Source organism: Pagrus pagrus (assembly GCF_965226575.1).
Source record: "Pagrus pagrus genome assembly, chromosome: 12".
Classification (NCBI taxonomy): Eukaryota; Metazoa; Chordata; class Actinopteri; order Spariformes; family Sparidae; genus Pagrus; species Pagrus pagrus.
In genome coordinates this window covers 5,495,382-5,517,271 of record NC_140196.1, presented here as the reverse complement: position 1 = coordinate 5,517,271, position 21,890 = coordinate 5,495,382, and the positions used below count along the sequence as shown (strand labels likewise).

The 21,890-nt window shown below is 43.7% G+C and overlaps 1 protein-coding gene across 3 annotated transcripts in view; it reads right to left on the bottom strand.

Annotated features, from left to right (window-relative positions):
* Positions 1 to 21,890, bottom strand: part of LOC311267074 (SPRY domain-containing SOCS box protein 4-like) — an 82,748-nt gene that overhangs the window by 57,225 nt on the left and 3,633 nt on the right. Inside the window, exon 2 of one of the 3 annotated variants that reach the window (XM_084369916.1) lies at positions 5,749 to 5,958. The exons of 1 other annotated variant lie outside the window; for it this stretch is intronic. The gene's annotated coding sequence lies outside the window, so the exon portion shown is untranslated. Of the gene's footprint in view, positions 1 to 5,748; positions 6,842 to 21,890 lie in introns of those variants that run through there. One more of the 3 variants, XM_084369915.1, reaches the window with a different exon arrangement.

Sequence of the window (21,890 nt, the reverse complement as noted above, 5' to 3'; positions counted from 1 at the left end):
TGCTGTAGTGCATTCAGAAACACTGTCGCAGTAGGTAAAGAAAAACCTGTCTGCTACACCAGCATTTCAAGTTGCCATCAACCCCCGAGTTTCACATTTTCCATTTACCGCATGTCACGCTGAGCAAACAGACCCATTTACAAAACTTGATATTAGCCTTGTCACACGAGGTGACATGCACTCTGTTCTGTTGTCACACTGCGTGACGACAATGACGCCGGCACCCACAGAGAGGTCTTCGCCCCCCAAAGTTTGATGTGTGTGTTATTGTCATCTGTCTCGCCCGTCGAGTCAACATTTCTGTGTCTTTATGTGAAACTCAGCAAAACAGAGGTGTAACCGCGTCATCGTGAAACATCGTTTATACCTATAATTCGAGCCTGGAACACCTGCAGCCTCCCACATCCTGTGAGACTGAACAGCTGGAGGAAATATCGTCAGATAATAAACATTCAGACTGTAAAGTGAAGATCACGACCAAAAATAAAGTCGGGTATTTATCAAACAAGTAGCAAGCTGTGAAAGCAGATGAAATTTAGAAGTTAGAATAACTAATTTTCATTAAGTATCTACTCATAGGGTTGAAGGTGCCCTGCAGGGTTTTCTTCTGTTTTCATTCACTGTTTTTCACCCAAACATTCTGTGTTTATCCCTGCGGGCTAACATTTGATTGTTTTGAAAACATGCTCATGAAAACGTGTTTGCTAGCTCGCAGCCTTCTTCTTTCATGCCTTTAATGGCGTGTTGCTTTGTTTCTTAGTGCGTCATCACCGCTAAACTGTTCAATCAGTGGCACTCACTCATCAATACATTGCTCTATAATGCTACTAGTGGTCAACTACTCCAAATGGTCCCTTTAAGATTCAGAAAATTTGCATCCCATATGAAGTGAGTGTGCAGACATAGTTTTAGTAAAAAGGATAAACAAGGGCAACACCCCAATTAAAAATCTCTCACCCGTGTATATTGTCGGGCTGTAATGATACATCGATCCGGATCGATATATAGATTCAATAATCAATAATTCAATAGCATCGATGCAAAGTGAGAACATTGATTCGTATCAGCGCTAATGGTTAAGATACGCCTTTATTTTGAAATTCCGCAGGCACGTCTGTGTCATTGTTTGCTTCCATGTTTGCGACTCTTTTCTAAACAGTGCTTTCTTCTCATTAAAAAGAACAGATTGTTTTCCATTTAAATTTCTGGAACCATTGATAAAATATTTCCACTGAAGAGTTCAGTAATAAAACTGTCGAATCATATTTTAGTTGCTTTTGTGAGTTCATATAAATGTAACCGATTGTGTTAAATGGGCATATGATATCGCCTCATGACGATCGCAGGCCCGTGTCGAATCGAAATCATATCCTGGCAGACTTTTTTATATTTGTGATAAGAATCGACATAACAAACTTGATGAAACTTTCGATTTACACCCATAGCTTTTGATTGAGTATTGTTGGAATACACACTGAAAACAGGTCATCTTGCATGAAAAGTCCATGTGGCCAAATTAAATTGTCAAATTGGAGTGATTTCTTGTACTTTTTCCAAGAAAAATGTAAATTCACATTAATCTGAGGTTTTCAATGTAGTATTTAGTTTTACTATATTATGATTTTTTGATGATTTTCACAGAAAATTCAGCTCAACAAGAGTTGTTTGAAGTATATATTCATTTTAGATTAAAACCTACAAATTTTTTAAACCAAACCTGTATTTCATTATATATTTGTGATAAGAATAAACATATAAAAGGGGTATTTTTGCAATTAATGCTAAATTGTGATTAGCAGCCAGTGTGCAGTGTCTGGTAAAGAGGAAAGACATCGGAATTGAAAATGAGTTTGTCAAAATGAGATTTTGTCAATATGGGCATGACGAAAATACAATGTGGGAAATTTAAAAGCTCAGACACACACACACACACACACACTGTAATAGACCAGAGTGACAGCAGCCACACAGACAGACCTTGTCCAACAGCAGGGCTCAGCAGAGTAGTTTAAGTGACACATAGGAGACGACAGCCGGGTCAAAGAGGAGGCGAGGAGTTCAGAGTGGAGCTGAGCGATATCGAGCAGCGTTCTGGTCAACACAGCAGCGCGGCCAGCAGTTTCTCAGCCCACAGCAACTTAGCGGCTTATGGCAGCTCCATTTCCTCCGGGCAGACTGGGAGGGAGCACCAGGCTGCTACAGTAATCTACTTTAGTTTGGGATTAGCAGCCCTCTGCAGGTGTCACTCTCTGTCCGTCTGTCTGCCTGTCTCTGTCATGACCTCTCTAATACTCTCCCACACTCAACAGCTCATTCACAGAGTGCCTGCCTGTGTCTATTACACATTATGATATTGACAGGAAGCCCACCGGCGGATCACCAATCCTGCCACTGATTTTGACTGCTATATTTAGCTATTAGTTGCATACTCAACAGAAAATCAAGCTCAGTGATTGAATGTTCCTCACAGAATTACACCATGGAGCAGTTGTTTACTCCTGTCCTTTCATTTCTATGGGCACAGACTTGTATCACTTTTTAATTAAAGAGCCAGACTCATCTTTTTGTACTGATAATTCAACCGACAAAATCCCATCCAAGCCTTGGAAGTGCTTGATCTGCCAGTCTGACTTTGTTTATGGCGAAAATTAAAGGCGACATTTGCTTAGGGAACTCCGGTTGACCGCTATAATACCTCCTATTTGGCAACTCTATCGGCTACAAGGCTAATTTCCTCTTCATCTGGGACTTATTTATTATTATGGTTCAATTTGTTTGTCAAACGAGGAAGCAGCTCTGCAGCGCACCAGCCGTGAACAGCAGACAGTCTGTAATAAACTCAAAGTTCACTTTTATTTACATTTTCAAATAAGTGGTTCAGATGAGCAGATAAAAGCGTGTTTAAAACCTGTCTGACTGCTCATCTTTGCAGCGCCGTGTGCACAACAGACCAGCAGTGTTTCCTCTACGGAAAAAGACAAACAGATATCATAGTGGTGTCAATCTTCTCATCTTCTAATAAGGTGAATAATTTCCAAAAGGAAGCATTGGCAACAGTTTTGGTAGTAGTAAGTCATTTATTTGGGGATATATATTGTAATATTTGCTGGTTCAAACTTCTCAAATGTGAGGATTTGCTGCTTTTCTTTGTTTTCTATCATTATAAATTCAATATCTTTGTGGTTTGCCGACAACATCTCAGGCTCTGAGAACTTGTTGTGGGGACTTTTCTCTTTCTGAATCCATAATGAACAATAATCATTAGTTGAAGCCCCACTCCATTGTGTGTTAATATGAATATAGATCTTTACACATCTTAAGCAATCGAATCCAAATAAGGACTGTTAATCAAATTATTGTGTGCATGTAACCAACTCGGCCTTCTCTCTCCTACAGGCAGAGACAAAAGTTGTCAGTGAACATTCAAACACTCCGAGCGCAAAGTTAATGCCTTTCAGTTTTGTGCTGGCGAGTCAAACGAAGGCAGACCTCGCGGTGATGACGGGAGAGGCGTCGCAAACCAGAGAGCCGAGTCAAACTCGACGCAGCAGAGGAGACAGCCTCATATATTCAATCTGCCGATCGGCTCTGCTGGGGGGTAAAGGTCAACCCGATGAACATCTCCTTCTGAAAACAAAAGACCTTGGCTCATTATACATCAACCTCACTGAAAACACCCTCATATGCTAGGCGATCTAATGTTGCCATGACAACCACAGAAGTACTGACGAGGAGCGCGCACACACGCACACACACACACACACAGATAGACAGACAGGCGTGCAGGCGACAGATATCAGTAGGACCCGGGCCTACATGGAGGAGGTCTCCACTGTTAGTAAGAGAGGAGGATGTGGAGCCAAATATAGAAGCAGAATAATGAGCTTCTTATCATCTGCTCCATCGTTTCCATATCTCCCCTGCTTTCCTCGTCGCTCCATCTCCCTGTCATTTCTCCTCCCCCCACCCCCTTTCCCCTTGAATGGACCAAATATTTCCCTAGAGCCACTCTCCTGTATAAAAGAGATATATAACACCAGGAATTTTCGATTATGTGACGGCAGTGAGATTTCTTTTTTTCCAAACAAAAAAAAAAAATCTCTACAGGTTCTGGCAGCAGGATATTGGACAATTTCCTCACCTCGAGCGCAGAATACTTCAGTCTGTCAGATCATGTCCGCGCATGGATCCAGATTAAATCAGCACACCTGTCAAAAATGCTAACTATTTTTCTCTCTGTACTTTTGAATCGACTACTAATCCTCTTACCACAGATTAAGGGAAAGTGTCGGCGTGTGATATTAAGCTCCTCGGCTTGTTTAAAAGTGTTATTTGGAAGAGATGGACAGAATCCAAAGGTAGCTCAAAACTATAGGGGACAGAATAACCACCAAGTGCTGCTCGCTATTCTCCTTGTTTCAGCAATTAGCTTCCATTAGCAAGTTAGCTCAGTTAGCCGTGGTGCTATGTGGTCCCATTAGCTGATGGGACCAGCAGGGCTCAGCCGCCTCCCTGTGAACACAGCTGGCGGACTGACAGATGTGACTTGAAGACAGGGGATAGAGTTACAGTACAGAGGTGATTTACAGTCACTCTGACCGGGACTTTAACTCCGGGGACAAGAAGACACAGCAGGGGACGAGAGAGGCATGAAGTGCCGAAAGAGCGAGAGAGAGTCGGGCATCAGCAGCAGCTGCAAACGGTGTGTAGACCCGGAATATTTTCACATCTTACTCTGTGAATTGAGGATTTATTTCAACCAAACCAGAGGTGATTGTGGAAAGCCTGTTTTGATGAGTTTTATTTAGTTCACGTCGAGTTCAAATGAAGTGTGTTTAACGATGCGTGAACAAGGCAATTAAGCTCGTCTTAGTTCGGTAAAAAGGGAGAAACTTGGATTCAGACAGCCTGCTGTTGTATTTTCTGTATGATGCCGGGAATAGGTATGAAAATATTTATTTTCTTGACATTTTGTGAACTTATTTTGTTGACTTATGGAAGTAAGTGGTGAACTTCCAACTGGCATATACTGACTCTCCCAGCTGAAACTATTCAGCATCCAGTTTAAATGTTTTAACAAAAATGTTGGCCATATATTACAAATTTGACAAAGTTCATATCAAGTTTGAGATTTGTCCAGAGTCAATACATACAATATTTTGTGAAATTATAATTAAAAAATAATTGTATAAAATACCATATAACATGAAACTGGTATTTTCTGAAACGGTTATCGAACCCTGAAAATCTCACACCATTGCAACCCTACTAAAGACACAAAGTTGCCCACAGAGCAACACATCTTTATCAACAACTAATCTACTTTCACAATGTCAAAGTCAGAAAAAGTCCACTACAAATTCCCAAAGCCCAAGAAAAAAAATCTTCAAGAAATATTGAGCATTCGTGTGTGGTTCAAAAGTAAATGTGCTGTCTGTTCCTGCTGCCTCTCTGTTTCTCTCTCACACACACCAACACACACACACACACACGTTGCAAGGTGTTTCGTACTGTACAGACTCTCCAGTTTCACAGCCGCCTCCTGTTTCTTTGACTAATTCAAGGCGATCGGTCAGATCTGTTACAGAGGCAGATAAACCAGCTCGGAGGCTGAAACCCTGAAGGAAACCGATGCTTCTCTTATCGCGATGCAACACAACATGTTGCCACAAATTGTCTCCATCTGTCATGCGAATACAAACACCTGCTGGTTTCTGACCGAAGGGAGATGACAAACAGCTGGCTCACATATGTCTGTCTCTCTGAGTGCCGGTCTCTCTTCACGTCTCCATATCTGCCTCATATCCTGCATCTGCCCTCGTATCTGCTAACGGCCTCGTCCGCTGCTCCAAAGCGGCAGATTTCACTCCTCATTGTGCAGAAACATCTGTCCTGTTCTTCATTTCTTCGTCGCCCTCTTACACACAGTCGTGCTCCTGTGTCTGACCCAGATCCTCACTTAATGAAAAACAAAAATGAATGAATAAATAATTCATTAGTGGGGGGATGCTCTCTTTACGATGTGAACCTAATGCCCTTCCTATATCCTGGAATGGCTTTGCACACATCTCTTCTCTTTCTCTCAGAACAAACAAACATTATCTTACTCTTCACACACATCTGCTTCACTGAGCGCTCATCATCTTTTAATCCTCCACATGAGCCGGGGTGTTTTTTTCTCCTTTTGCCTTCCTGTTTGCCCCTCTTCCTCTTGCACACACACACACATGCTGTGTTTCACCGCGAATCATGTCAGTAGTAAAGCACAAAGTGCTGACTGGATGACATAGTGCTTCTGTTTCTAAGTGTGCTCTAAGAGCCGCAGCACACTCATTTTGAAATTGAGTTTGGTGTGTGTTGGGAGGCTGTCTGGAGGAGGTGATTGAAAAAGTGATGATGGTGGAAATAATTCCGGTGGTGAATTTCCAAAACAAAGACTACACAGGCTCCAGCTGTGCTGAAAGTCACCGCTAATAACACAGAAGGAAGGAGATCATTTACAATTCATTTTATAAACCCCAACAAAAAATAGCAGACAGGGAAATTGTATGTTCAGGACAAGGAGATGCATGAAGAAGATTCTTCTGCTTAATAACGGATGAGGAGGAAAGTATGAGGAGGTAAATGTGAACTGTTAGATCAACTAAAAGGGGTAGAGCTGCAAAAATAAGTCAATTAATTGATTAGTCAGTCGGAAGAGAATTAATTGCCGTATATTTCCGTCATTTCTCAAGCAGAAAGCCCGCTTCCGGCCATGTAAATGTAAGTATTGCCTTTTTTTTCTTTGTCATTTTTGATATTTAATAAAGGCTGCTTGGGTTTTGGACTGATGGTTGGACAAAAGAAAATGAATAATCATGAAAATAATCCGCAGATAAATCTATTAATAAAAATAACAATTAGCTGCAGCCCTTAAAACAACTGACCGATTGATTACACAAGTCATCAAGTCTTTAATTGCAATAATAAGATTATTTAAGCAAACCTACTTAAAGATGTCATGTTTCTGTAGTTTATCTCATATTGTGAACTCTCGATACTGAAATCAGCATCAGTCGAACGTAAAGGTACTGACCCGCTGTTTTCAGTCATGTCCTGTCATTATGAAAAAGTACGCTTCTGCCAACCAGTCGAGTTGCAGCTTTCCCATTTTTGTGCATGCAGTGGGCCTGAGTAAGAGGATGGATTTCCTCAGTAATTACATTAAAATTGATCATTCTTGGTCTCACAACTGGTCTAATAATTAATGAGGAAAAAACAGAAACTGCAGGTAAACAAAGAAACTACTCACACTCTGTCCACACGACTCCATGGCTGGAGTCCTGCACACATTGTCGCAATCAAAGCCCAGCGCAGGGGTTGTATTACCACTATATTTATTGCCTATGAGAACCTGCCAATTTCCATTTCCTTTCAAATCTACTGCCAGATTAAACCGTTCTGTGTGTGTGAGAAGAAGAGCCGGGGGGGGTGAATAGGTAATAGTTGATATTTTCATTATAACTAGTGGTTTTCACAAATATCCACCAACTGTTGTTTAAACAAAATGGAAAATAGTGTTGAAAGACCCTCCAGCACGTTTGAAAATCAGAAATCTCAGTGAGATGCAGCACTGAGGACACTTGAAAACACTTTGAAGGCGTTCTGACGGACTTGAGGCTTCACTTGACTGCTTTATTCATTTCACTTCTCAGCTAATATACAGAATACATAAATAAACATTCAGTATATTGTATAAATAAACACAGTACTTCCTTTCAGCTCTTCCCGCCTCAACATACACACACACACACACACACACACACACACACACACACACACACACACACACACACACATAAATATTCAAAAACACACAGCTGCTGCCGAATGGTATTATAAGCCCGTCCAGTCTGGAGCTGGTTGATGAACAATGATTGCTATCATGTGATTAAGTGATTACTAACTTCTCTCCCTCACACACACACACACACACACACACACACACACACACACACACACACACACACACACAGGGCTCCACTCCTCTCAGACTGGTGACACACCTCATCAAACTGTGGTCTGTCATAAGTGGTGCTGACACGTTTGTTTGTGTGCCTCTGAGTGTGCGCCCGCATTCATAATGGTACCAGCGTGTGTGTGTGTGTGTGTGTGTGTGTGTGTGTGTGTGTGTGTGTGTGTGTGTGTCACTGTCTGTGAGGCGGTGGCGTGCCTTCACAGCGTGTGGCAGTGGTCTGGCTTCTGCTCACAGGGCTGCGAAGAGGCCTGATGAAAGCTTACACACGGTGGCGGTGAGACGGGCCTCATCTACTGTCGGGACCGCAGCGCTACAACAGCTGGACTGAACCAGCCGCGGATGTTTAACAGTGACAAGATAGTTAGCAAAAAGATTTGTAGTCGTTTTTAATGTCTTGATGCCTAGGGCTTTCAGGGAACAAAGACATGTTGTTCAGATTACAATTTAAATGTTGATGTCATTGCCGAATACAAGTTGGAATCTCTTAATTACGATACCTCTGATATGACATGAACGCAGCACTCAACCCTTTCTGACTGATAAACACACAACAGGTATCTTACACTTTTAGTTTGTCGAATAAAATCTGTTGCCTCCAAGCCTAACCCGAAATAACCCTGATGACATCATTGCAGAGGTGAAGAAAATGCGATTAGACATCATCAGTAAGCTAGCCAACGTTGACATTTTCACACCTGGCACACACTGGCTGCAATATTGTATCTCATTCCCCATATGCAGATGTTTCCATACAGTGCACAAGAGGTCACTGAATGGTTTGATGAGCATGAAAATTATATGGATCCTGTGCGGTGGCATTTCACAGTCGCCTGATCTCAATTCAAAGGAGACATATTATGCTTTTCTGTATTTTTTCCTTTGCATCAGTGTTTTATATACAGCTTGTTCTTTTGCATGTTAAAGATCTAAAAAAGTGATCACCTTGATTCCCTCGTCAAAAAGCTCACAGGATTTTTCTGGGACTTGATATGTTATTTTTCTACAGTCAGTAGTAGATGAGTGGTGGAGGAAGCACTCAGATCCTTCGTTTATGTAGAAATATATACAACAATGTAACACTTTAGGTCCTGCATTCAAAACCTTAGTTAAGTAAAGGTATAACCAGCTGAAGGTACTTGAAGTATCAGAAGTAAAGCACGAGTTCTGCTGTCAAATGAGCTGTGTGTGGTTAAAGCTTAACAACAGATTTTAAATTCTCAACAACAACTGACTGACAAACGTGACATTATTATTATCTTTTTTTTATTTGATTTTATTTCATGCTATTTTTTTTATTATGCTCAGATTTAATGATATTTTTATGCAGATGGTGGTAGACCATATGTGGGCCAGATGAACGTAGATGGTTTGGGCCGGATCGTGCAATGCCGTGCAGATGTTATAATTTTTATGACTGATTTAACTAACTAATTTTTTTTTCTTTTTCATTGAAGAATTTCTTCATCAATGAAAATGGGCGAACCGGAGCACCCGGAGAAAACCCGTCGTAGCACAGGGATAACAGATGCGTGTGTTTGAGCAAGTCTCTGTTCCTGAGCGTGGATCTGGGCTCTAGAAGAATTTTTGAAACCATTTCTTCTTTTTCTTCTTCTGGCTCATGAGATCTTCCAACTTGGACTTCAAGGAGCTTTCTTTCTCCTCCCTATCCTGCTAGTTTTCTTGCAGAGTCTTCTTTAGATCTTCTGTGGCCTGAATGAGGGATGTCTTTCTCCATCTCCTCCAGCAGGGAGGTTTTCTCTTGCTGCCAGCAGAGGCACTCGGTCTCCAGCAGATCCTCTGCCTTTTTCAGGGCAGATGCAATATGTGGGCCAGATGAACGTAGATGGTTTGGGCCAGATCGTGCAATGTCGTGCAGATGTTATAATTTTTATGCACTGATTTAACTTTTTTTTTTTTTCATTGAAGAATTTCTTCATCAATGAAAATGGGCGAACCGGAGCACCCGGAGAAAACCCGTCGTAGCACAGAGATAACAAATGCGTGTGTTTGAGCAAGTCTCTGTTCCTGAGCGTGGATCTGGGCTCTAGAAGAATTTTCAGAACCATTTCTACTTTTTCTTCTTCTGGCTCATGAGATCTTCCAACTTGGACTTCAAGGAGCTTTCTTTCTCCTCCCTATCCTGCTAGTTTTCTTGCAGAGTCTTCTTTAGATCTTCTGTGGCCTGAATGAGGGATGTCTTTAGCTCCTGGCACACAACTTGATGACCCTGCAACTCCTGCTCAACATTCCTCAGAGCAGCCATGAGGGTGTCGTTCTTGTGTTTCTGCTCGTCCAGCTGAGCCACATGTGGAGCTCTGGATTTCTCCATCTCCTCCAGCAGGGAGGTTTTCTCTTGCTGCCAGCAGAGGCACTCGGTCTCCAGCAGATCCTCTGCCTTTTTCAGGGCAGATGCAATATGTGGGCCAGATGAACGTAGACGGTTTGGGCCAGATCGTGCAATGTCGTGCAGATGTTATAATTTTTATGCACTGATTTAACTTTTTTTTTTTTTTTCATTGAAGAATTTCTTCATCAATGAAAATGGGCGAACCGGAGCACCCGGAGAAAACCCGTCATAGCACAGGGATAACAACTGTGTGTGTTTGAGCAAGTCTCTGTTCCTGAGCGTGGATCTGGGCTCTAGAAGAATTTTTGAAACCATTTCTTCTCTTTCTTCTTCTGGCTCATGAGATCTTCCAACTGGGACTCCATGGAGCTTTCTTTCTCCTCCGAATCCTGCTCCTTTTCTTGCAGAGTCTTTTTAGGATCTTCTGTGGCCTGAATGAGCGATGTCTTTAGCTCCCACCACTCAACTTCATGACCCTGCAACGCCTGCTCAACATTCCCCAGAGCAGCCATGAGGGTGTCATCCTTGTCTTTCTGCTCATCCAGCTGAGCCACATGTGGAGCTCTGGATTTCTCCATCTCCTCCAGCAGGGAGGTTTTCTCTTGCTGCCAGCAGAGGCACTCGGTCTCCAGCAGATCCTCTGCCTTTTTCAGGGCAGACGCGATCTTCCTGGTTGCCTCTTTGTGTTCCTCAAGCTGGGCTTGATGGGAAGCCTCAGATCTTTCTACAGCCTCCTTCACCTCCTGTTGCATATCCTGCAGAGTCTTCTTTAAGTCTTCTGTGGCCGGAATGAGGGATGTATTTTGCTCCAGCCACTCAATATGATGGTTATTCATGCTTTTCAGAGCAGCCATGAGGTTGTCGTTCTTGTGTTTCTGCTCGTCCAGCTGAGCCACGTGTAGAGCTCTGGATTTCTCCATCTCCTCCAGCAGGGAGGTTTTCTCTTGCTGCCAGCAGAGGCACTCGGTCTCCAGCAGATCCTCTGCCTTTTTCAGGGCAGATGCGATCTTCCTGGTTTCCTCTTCGTGTTCCTCAAGTTGGGCATGATGGAAAGCCTTAGCTCTTTCCATAGCCTCCTTCCCCTTCTGATTGAAGGACTTCTGTTCCTCCAGCCACTCAATATGATGGTTGTTCATGCTTTTCAAAGCAGCCACGAGGATGTCATTGTTATGATTCTTCTCGTCCAGCTGAGCCACATGTAGAGCTCTGGATTTCTCCATCTCCTCCAGCAGGGAGGTTTTCTCTTGCTGCCAGCAGAGGCACTTGGTCTCCAGCAGATCCTCTGCCTTTTTCAGGGCAGACGCGATCTTCCTGGTTTCATCTTTGTGTTCCTCCAGCTGGGCTTGATGGAAAGCCTGACAACTTTCCACAGCCTCCTTCCCTTTCTGAATGAGGAAATTCTTTAACTTCTTCCACTCAAAACGGCCGTCATCCAGTTGCTGCTTAATGTTTTTCAGAGCAGCGATGAAGGTGGTGTTCTTGTGTTTCTGTTCTTCCAGCTGAGCCACATAGAGAGCTCTGTATTTCTCCATCTCCTCCAGCAGGGAGGTTTTCTCTTGCTGCCAGCAGAGGCACTCGGTCTCCGGCAGATCCTCTGCCTTTTTCAGGGCAGACGCGATCTTCCTGGTTTCCTCTTTGTGTTCCTCAAGCTGGGCTTGATGGGAAGCCTCAGATCTTTCTACAGCCTCCTTCACCTCCTGTTGCATATCCTGCAGAGTCTTCTTGAAGTCTTCTGTGGCCGGAATGAGGGATGTATTTTGCTCCAGCCACTCAATATGATCGTTGTTCATGTTTTTCAGAGCAGCCACGAGGGTGTCGTCCTTGTGTTTCTGCTCGTCCAGCTGAGCCACATGTAGAGCTCTGGATTTCTCCATCTCCTCCAGCAGGGAGGTTTTCTCTTGCTGCCAGCAGAGGCACTCGGTCTCCAGCAGATCCTCTGCCTTTTTCAGGGCAAATGCGATCTTCCTGGCTTCCTCTTTGTGTTCCTCAAGTTGGGTTTGATGGAAAGCCTTAGCTCTTTCCATAGCCTCCTTCCCCTTCTGATTGAGGGACTTCTGTTCCTCCAGCCACTCAATATGATGGTTGTTCATGCTTTTCAGAGCAGCCACAAGGGTGTCGTTCTTGTCTTTCTGCTCGTCCAGCTGAGCCACATAGAGAGCTCTGGATTTCTCCATCTCCTCCAGCAGGGAGGTTTTCTCTTGCTGCCAGCAGAGGCACTCGGTCTCCAGCAGATCCTCTGCCTTTTTCAGGGCAAATGCGACCTTCCTGGTTTCCTCTTCGTGTTCCTCAATCTGGAGTCGATGGTAAGTCTGGGTTCTTTCTAGAAACTTCTTAGCATCTTCCTTTTGTTTTAGAAGAGCTTCCTCTTTCTTGCCCAGTCTCTCCTGCAGCTTCTGAACTTGAGCCCTCTCATATACAAGATTGGCCTCCAGCAGTTCGGCTTTTGTGCGAGTCTCAAACTCTATTTCTTTGTCAGAGAGCTGCACCTTCAGGAGTAGGGTAGTTGTCTCAGTGCTGTATTCAGCCAATGTGCGCAGCTGCTTTTCAACACCAACTTCTAATTTCATTGCATCTACTTCCCTCTGAAGGCCCTCTTTCTCAGCCTCCACTTTTTCCAATTTGACCTGAACATCCTTGCTCTTAGAAATCTGCTTCGCAAGGTCACCCTTAGTGTTCTTCAGCATCTTGGAGCATTTGATGAGCTGTGATTCCAGGTCTTTAGTCTCCTCCAACTTCAGATTCATATCCTCATTCATCTTTCGCAGTGTGTCTTCGAGGGTCCTGCTGTAAGGAGTCTTTACTTCAAGATTATCCAGAGGTTGAGACAGGCTCCCACAGAGCACTTGGGTCTGTGATTTCATATATTCCCTCTCCGTGTTTGAGGAGTGGACATTAGACTGGCCCTTATTTAGCTGGGCTTTCAGGCCATCTATCTCTTTCTCCATCTGCTCTTTCTCACAGGCCCACACTTTATTTCCTTGGAGCTGATCAAGGATATAAGTCAGGGCATCCTCTTGGACTTCCAATTTGACTCTGCCCTCAGATCCATCTTGGGTGAGCTTCACCTTGTGGTCCCTCAGCTCACACCTTAGGTTTCTCTGAAGGGAAAGCAAAGTAAATTCCTCCATCTTGGAGTTGTCTTCCATGTCTCCCATCTTTGTCTTCCGCTGGACCCCTGTGTTTTGTCTCATTTGGCTTCGCTGCCTCGCTGCCAGCATATGTTCTCCCCTCTCTTCTCTTTCTCTTTCCTGAATCAAGGCTTGATTTCTCATCTGGCTTCTCTCTCTACTACTCGGAGCACGTTCCATTGTAACAGGGTCTGAGTACTAATGGCATAAATATAATTTCTGACTTTTATAGCATTTCCAACATTCTAGAATGTTTACTGAATCTTTGATCTCCTTTGATTTGTCTCCACTGATCTCCTTTGATTTGTCTCCATTGATCTCCTTTGATCTTCTTCTTCTCGTTGCTATAGCAACAATGACAGTGTTTATTTACAACGCTTGATGGTCTGTTTTCATTGTTTTATGTCAAAGTGTATTTATCTGATTAATCTAAAATGCATGTCTGGTGCTCTCATTTCTCACTAATCACTAACCTCAGGTTGGAGACCTAAGGTTCATAAAATAAACAAACCAGAAACATCAGAAAGGTCCGACCATCATGTTTAACTGTAAATCTTTAAATGTTTAAGTTACACCTGAAAATGACAGCAGAAATAAACAAGCTTGCTGATTTCACATATCTCCTGAAATCAACTGATAGTCCAGAAGTGACTGGTGTTGTTAGCGCGCTGTCATACTGTAGCGATCGGGTCAATTGGATACCAGTTGTTTAATTTTATGAATGAAATTAGTCCAAATGTGAACCAACATTTTTAATTGAAATTTGGTGTAGAAAGTATCTCTTGAGAATGATCATGGGCGGGTGCTGCAAGCAACTGTCTCATTGTTCATTTTGTTCTAAAATGACTGTTGCACACTGCACAACAGTTACTCATATTTTACAAACAATCTACACCAATCAGGCATAACATTATGACCACCTGCCTAATATTGTGAAGGTTCACCTTGTGCAGCCAAAACAGCTCTGACCTGTCAAGACATGGACTTAAGACCTCTGAGGGTGTCCTGTGGTGTCTGGCACCAGGGTGTTTTATAGTGGATCCTCTGGGTCCTGTATGTTGGGGGGTGGGGCCTCCGTGAATCAGACGTGCTCCAGCACATCTTATAGATGCTCGATCAGATTTGGATCTGGGGAATTTGGAGGCCCGGTCAACACCTTGGGCCTTTTATTGTGTTCCTCGAGCTGTTCCTGAGCAGTGTTTGCAGTGTGTCAGGGCACATTGTCCTGTTGGGGGGCCACTGCCATCAGGTAGTGTTGTTGTGATGAGGGGGTGTACTTGGTCCACAACAGTGTTTGGATGGGTGGTGCGTGTCAAGTGGCATTTACAAGAATGCCAGCACCCAAGGTTTCCCAGCAGAACATCGCATTGTGATGAGATGATCGATGTTATTCAGATCACCTGTCAGTGGTTTTAATGTTGTGGCTGATCAGTGTCTATTACAATATAATATTGGGCTTGGGGATTGGGTTTAGGAAAACGTTGTGGTTTGGGTTCAACTTGGGTCAGTGACAAACCTACCTATGTTTCGTACGTAGCTTCAGTTATACTATGTACGTGAAGTAACTTTACTACATTATACAGTCAAAAAAATTCACAGTTGACGTTTCATTCTAGACACCAACAGCTTGTTGACTCACACTCTGGGGTTCAGGGTTCGATGTAGGGTTGTTCTTGTTTTGATCTCGCTCAAATTTCCTCCACTCTACTTTCTTCCCCTCCCCTCCCTCCCCTCGCTATTATCATCATCATCACCATCATCATAATGTTTTAGCAAAACTTTACATTGCGTCGCCATGCTGTGTAATCATAACCAATGAGCGCTTACCCTTCTGCTAAAGCACTTAAAGAGACAGGACCTAAAACAGAGCGTTTCAGACAGAGGCCAGGGCAGTATGAGTAAACTGATGTATTTTTTGAGCATTAAAGTTTGTAAACCGATTCCAGTAGTAACCCAAAATAAAAGGACCACCCTGAAAATGAACATAATATGTCTCCTTTAAGATAATGCTCAATGTCATCATCCTCAAAGCACTAATTTGAGGAAATGACATTTGAAAGAATTGAATTCATCCCTCCAGGAGAGTTTCAGACACACCTTACTATGGCACTTTATTTTGGCGTGTCCTTTACTATGTCAGCCGTTATGTAATTCAGTGATTTGACGCTGACCTAAACAGCTGTTAAATTTGCTCTGATCCCACAGTTATAAATGCTAATGTGAACGGTAGGGATTATTTCAGTTCAGCGACAGTATGTGAGCATTATGAATTTATAAAACACAGTCCACAGACACCCAACCAACTCTACCCGTGAATCATTTATATCATCATGCTATTTTCTATTCTGGGACTAAACATACACGCTTGTTGCGTTTAAATTCTCCACCCTCGCTTCTCACCTTTACAGAGACATCACCATCTGCAGCGACACACTCCACTGTACTCCCTCGTCTCCTACCCTCCCAATATGCTGTTCAGGTCTCTCATCTTTCTCCCACATTTCCTTACACCTCTCTCCTCTGTTCTTCTCACCACTCTCCCCCATCCTGCGCCAGCCTCCCTCCCTGTCTGAAATGACTCATTACAGTACAAGCCTCCTTCTCAAATGTCAAAACTCTCACCCCCATGTCTCTCTCGTTTGCTTCTTTTCTCACCTTCTTCTTTTCACCTTTCTCACCTCTCTCTCTCTCTCTCTCTCTCACACACACACACAACCCTCCTGATTTCCCCTTTCCTCTCTCAGTCCGCCCACCGACTTGTACGCTCGCTCCTTCCGCTTTTCCTAAATCCGCCTTTTATTCCTTCACCCCAATTCTCCTGCTTCTTTTAGCTCTAATTCATTGATTCATTTTGTATATACATAGTTCTGTTCATGCACCCCCTTCCTTCCTCTCCAGCTTTCTCCAGCCAAAAAGCACCCCCCCCCACAACCATCTCCCCTTGACTCAATGCTGTCCGTCATACAGTCAATGAGTCACACTTCTCTGCATCCCTGTTATGACTTAGCATGACATGACATCCAAAAACCCCATCCCATCCTCCAGACTGCTAGCTACAAACGCACACACACATCTGCTAGGCTTGTGTCCGTCATTATCTCGCTATTTAACAATAGTGAGCAGAAAGAACCAGCTGTGCTATTATTACCTCCCCGCTGTGTGTGTGTGTGTGTGTGTGTGTGTGTGTGTGTGTGTGTGTGTGTGTGTGTGTGCGCGCGTGCGTGCATGTGCCAGTTTGTGCTTACACCTTTGTTTAAGCCTATATTAGCTTTTCCCAAATTGGAGGCTTTTTGATCATTTTCTAGCCTTCCATGCTCATTTTAAGTGTGTGTGTGTGTGTGTGTGTGTGTGTGTGTGTGTGCGTGAGCTTGTGGATCTCCATAATTAGGGCAGGCCAGCCACACATGGGTCTCCCTTGACACTTCCCCTCCAAGACCTAAATATTCATGAGACTCTAAACGCTTTCATGAGCTCTGTAATTATGGCCAGAAAATAGACGGAGAGCGAGACAAAGCGAGAAGGAGGGAGCGAGTGGGAGGCAGAGAAGGAAATGCCCTCACACTTTTTAAACGCAGGCTGTCCCGCAGTATTAGCAGATAACATCAGCAGCGTTGTGCAGCTCTGCCGTCCAAGTCTGAGAAGCTTGAGACTATTTCGAGAGTCGTGTGACGGGCTGAGAAAAGGTTTCACTGCGTTAGGTGGAGACATTTTCACTATTTTGGGATAATTCCAATAAAAACAAAACTTTCCCTCAGGTTTTTTTTTGCATTTCATGCACTAAAAGTTGCTTTACTTGATAAAGAGGGCTCACGTCAAGCCTGAATGGTGTTATACGATGATGTGATAGTAAGTGGGTGTTTATCTGGAGCTTTAGTGCCACACTGGCAGTTCTCCTTGACAGCTGTGGATAGAAATCGCTCAGACTCAACAGTCCAAGCAGTCAAAATCAATAATCAGTTATGGCAGCACTCTCTTTTGTGATGACTTCAAAAACACAGATTCACTCAGTTTATTCCTATTTGGCTCAAAATATCTGCCAAGCAGAGCTGGGGAAAAAAACAATAATGTACCAAGGCTGACATCAAGACCCGACCTGGAAGTGACTGATCTAATTTGGCTGCTGCAGGTGTGTTCGGTAAAAGCTTTCCCCCGGATGATTTAGTGCGTGAGTGGTCTGCTAAAACACTACAACACCTCGTCATCATCTAGTCGTATGCTGAATCTACTTGCTTTGACTTTACTTCTGCATGTTTCTCACTGATTAGCTCCAACACCAATTCTACACGCTCAGTCGTCCTAAAAGCCGATAAGTTTAAACCCTGCCTCTGTTCACCGTGTGCACACCTGGTCAAACACGGCACGAAGTGGGGGAGATGGTTGGTTTTGGGAAGCTTCAAAGCTTGTCGTATGCAGCCACACCAGTCGGAAAGGATGTTTCAGATGACCACCTCACTGAAAGGGGCCTTAAAAGAATAGTTCGGCATTACTTTAGCATAAAACCCTGGCTCTGGATGAAGGTAACAGAATCTGCTTACCAGCCAGGCTAGCAGTCTCCCCCTGTTTCCAGTCTTTATGCTAGCTAAGCTAACTGGCTACTGGCTGTAGTTTCATATCGAGCCTACAGACACGAGAGATGCATCGATTTTCTCGTCCAATTTCACAGTGTAGCACTGCTTGTTTAATGTTTTAAAGGGGAGCGCATTTAAAACATTACCATACAATGCACTTGTTATTATCAGCAGGCCCTAAACGTATCTATGTTAACAGTTCATATTATGGTGCTACAGATATTTTGGCCATATTTTCCAGCCCAAAGGCTATGTTACAGTAAAAAGGATGTCGAGGGCTGGGTTTCCCACAATTGTCGCAGAACTGGGTTCACCCCATCCCTTTTAAAGCCCGCGGACAAATCTAATATCACATCTAATATAAGTGGGAATATGATGTGCGGTAACCCGGCCTCAGAGAGCCGTCTGGTCTATTTTGGGGTTTATAAGTAAACAGTCGGAGAAGGCAGCCAGGATTCCTGTTACAATAACACTGGGAGATGACACATGAGAAGACTTCAGGGCTTTTAAAGAGAGTCTCTGGCAGGAAATTCTATTGTTTTTCCCTTTTTATAAAACAAAAGCCGATACAACACATGCGCTGCGCATCAAAAGCACATCAGAGCAGTTACTACACCCTGTTAGTTTTCAGTCCATGACAATATCCTCACATTTATCTGACGTTTTTTCGCTCTGGCCTAATCGACTTTACATTCCAGGATGAGTCGATTGATTTTATCCAACTGGAAAAGCCATCAGATAGTTTCATGGAAGTTATGATGTCACGTGGCAGACGGCGGCGGGAGGCAGCTGATTCAGAGCTGATTGTCTCAGCACTGAGACATAATGACGCTGCACTGACACACAGACAAGACAAAAGAAACATTTCAATATTGAGGAGAAACGCGCACACACACACACACACACACACACGCACACAAACAAACATGTGGCGATAAAATGACAAATGAGCCAAAGTCCAGCACCTCAGACGCTGCTGTCATTTATATGTAAATGAGCACACCGACCGATACTCCCTCCATGCAGCCCTCTTTGCTCAGAACCCCAAAAAGATGGAGCCAACCTCCAATCACATCAGACAAGATGTCAGATGAGGTGATTGGGAGCGACGGGACGCCAAACGATTGGTGACAAGACGAGACACAGCGAGGCGAAATGAGCTGAGACGACAGGGTTTTTCCGAGGAGCGGACATTAGCCACGAATAAGGCCTGTTTGTCACGACGCTAATGATTTCATGTTCCCTGTTGTCTCCCCAAGGGAAACCAGCTCCACCGCTGTAACCCTTCCTGAGCAGACGGACACGTGTCCCGCAGGATGGCAACAAGATGACAGCGTCAACCTTGACCTGACGAATCGATGAGCAAGCTAAAACAGGGAGGGAGATTCACTCGTGAAGTTGCACACGGAGACTGGTTTCTCGTGGAGACTTTCTGAATTCATCTCTGCCGGTCGCAATATCAGCGCCCACCGGGAGGGAAATCTGCCAGCATTACTGCAAAGTGCACTGCCGCTCGAGTTATCCTGTCATTGTAATGGCCTCTGTGAGTCACCAGTGCATCAGCAGGCGCAGAAACACTGCCCACACACTCACACATAAACACACAGGTGCGTGCACACGCAGGTCGTACACTGCATTTAGACACAAAGCACCTGTCAAGGGCAGTGGGAACATGTCGTCTTCCTGTTTGTTTCTCTCTGCAGCAGCTGATGTCACTGACTTCAGAGCGCAGCAGTGCATGAGAGTGCTGTTTTACTTGAGTGATGTCTGATGTCTGTGTATTTGTGTACGTGTGTGTGTGTGTGTGTGTGTGTGTGTGTGTGTGTGCTTTTTCTGTGAGCTCAGCAGTCTATCACTGACTTAACAAAAGGCTGCTGAATATAAATTCATTCCCACTCCATCTGCCAGTGTAAGACACGTACATTTACATGGTTGTCCAAGGACAGAAAGATATAAATGGCTATACCTTCTATCTATCTATCTGAACCAAACGCCTGCATCAGCCTCATAAACGCCTTATAATATTCGCCATGTTAACAACATTAGCTCAGCGTGTTAGAGCACTAACATTTGCTAAGACATTTACAATTAATTGATTCCAATTAACTGCTGCCATAACCCAGAGAGTCTTCTAGTCGGGGCACAGCGGGTCAGCTGAACAAGCGAAAATAGTTAGAGGCGAGCACACGAGTCACCATAAATGTAGCAGCAAGTTTCAAATGATAAGTCTGTAAGGAATAAAATTAAAACAGCAGCGTCGACATCATTTTGACGGTTCAGTGTCTTGTAATAGGATGAATGGTGTCTCTGACACAGCCACTCCATCCCCCCATCACTTGTTTCTGCAGTGTTTCCCATTAATTAACTAGACTCTGGCACTCAGAAACTGTGGGGGGGCGCCAAATCACAGAAAATGTCAATTTCTACATAATGTCACTTTAATATTTTATTGTTTTTTGTTTAATTTTACCAAAATCATATTAACAAACAACAATTCATCCAGACATGAATGCGTGTATGAACTTCCATGATAACGTCTGACAGTCATTGAGACATTTCAGTTCTGACGCGGGGTGCCATGATATACATATATTGATGATAATTGTGATATTTAAAAATTAAATATTTATATTGTGTCAATGATACGCACAGGATAACGTTGTGTAAATAATCCAGCGCCCCTCAAATCCTTTCTGTTTCTTTCTATTCTCGCTCGTCATAGCAGGTGGCGCTAATGCACCTTAACGCTTGTTGCCACCTAACATAAAACAGGAAAAAGAAGAAGAAGAAGAAGAAGATGCAATAACTAGTTAGCTAACTACAACCACAGTGCGCCGTGACTACTGCCACATAAAATCACGTAGGGGGAGATAACAAACAGGAGACACTCTACCCATAGTGCAGGTAGATATCGCCATTATATCATTACTGTACTCTGGTCAGGATAATCGTGCCGTGAAAGTCTGATGAATGCCCTAGACAGCCCACGAATGTGAGGGGCCGCTGCTTTTCTTGTGTCTTACATGACAGGAAACTGAATGTATTTGTATTTTACACTGTTAATCAGACAAAACAAGCAGTTTCAATAAGTCACTTTCAGCTCCAGCAAACTGTGACGGAATTTATTATCACAAACAACAAAATTAAGTCAATTTTATTTATATAGCGCCAAATAACATTATCTCATGATTAATGCCTAATCAATCATGAAAATCACTGCTCTGTGCAGGGCCGGGATAGATTAAATAAAATGATTTCAGAGCACCGATGCACACTTAGCTCACGGTAGGCAAAATGTGCCTCTCCCCATCACAAGTGCAACACTCTGATCTATCTTGTGCCTTCATTTAGTCTAATTTGAGGCTTCACAGGTCCCAATCTTTGAGCCTGTGCTTCCTGTTAGAGACTGCTTCCTGTGGTACTCTGCAGTGGCGCACAACAAGCGCAGTGGGGGAGGCGGGGAAATGGTGTAATTAAAAATAATGATGGCTGATGGAAAGCAGCTCATATCGACTACAAAATGCTGTCCGTCTTGTCACCAGATCGCCTCGTGTGTCACTGAGCGATGTGCGCGGTGACACGCCGGGCACTGAGCAGAATGCAGATGAGCAATGTGTCCGACAAACCGGCAATAAAAAAAACAACTAATTTTAAATTCTACCCTGCGACCAAGATGCTGATTAACTGATGCGTAATAACAGTGAGTAAACTCCTGGGAGGCTGTTGAGTTCGCGAGCTACCCCAAAAAAGTCGCCCATCACTGCATTTAAATTAGTGCTCTGACATCACTGGCGCCCTTCTGAACGGGGATTACGCCAACACGCCTCAGA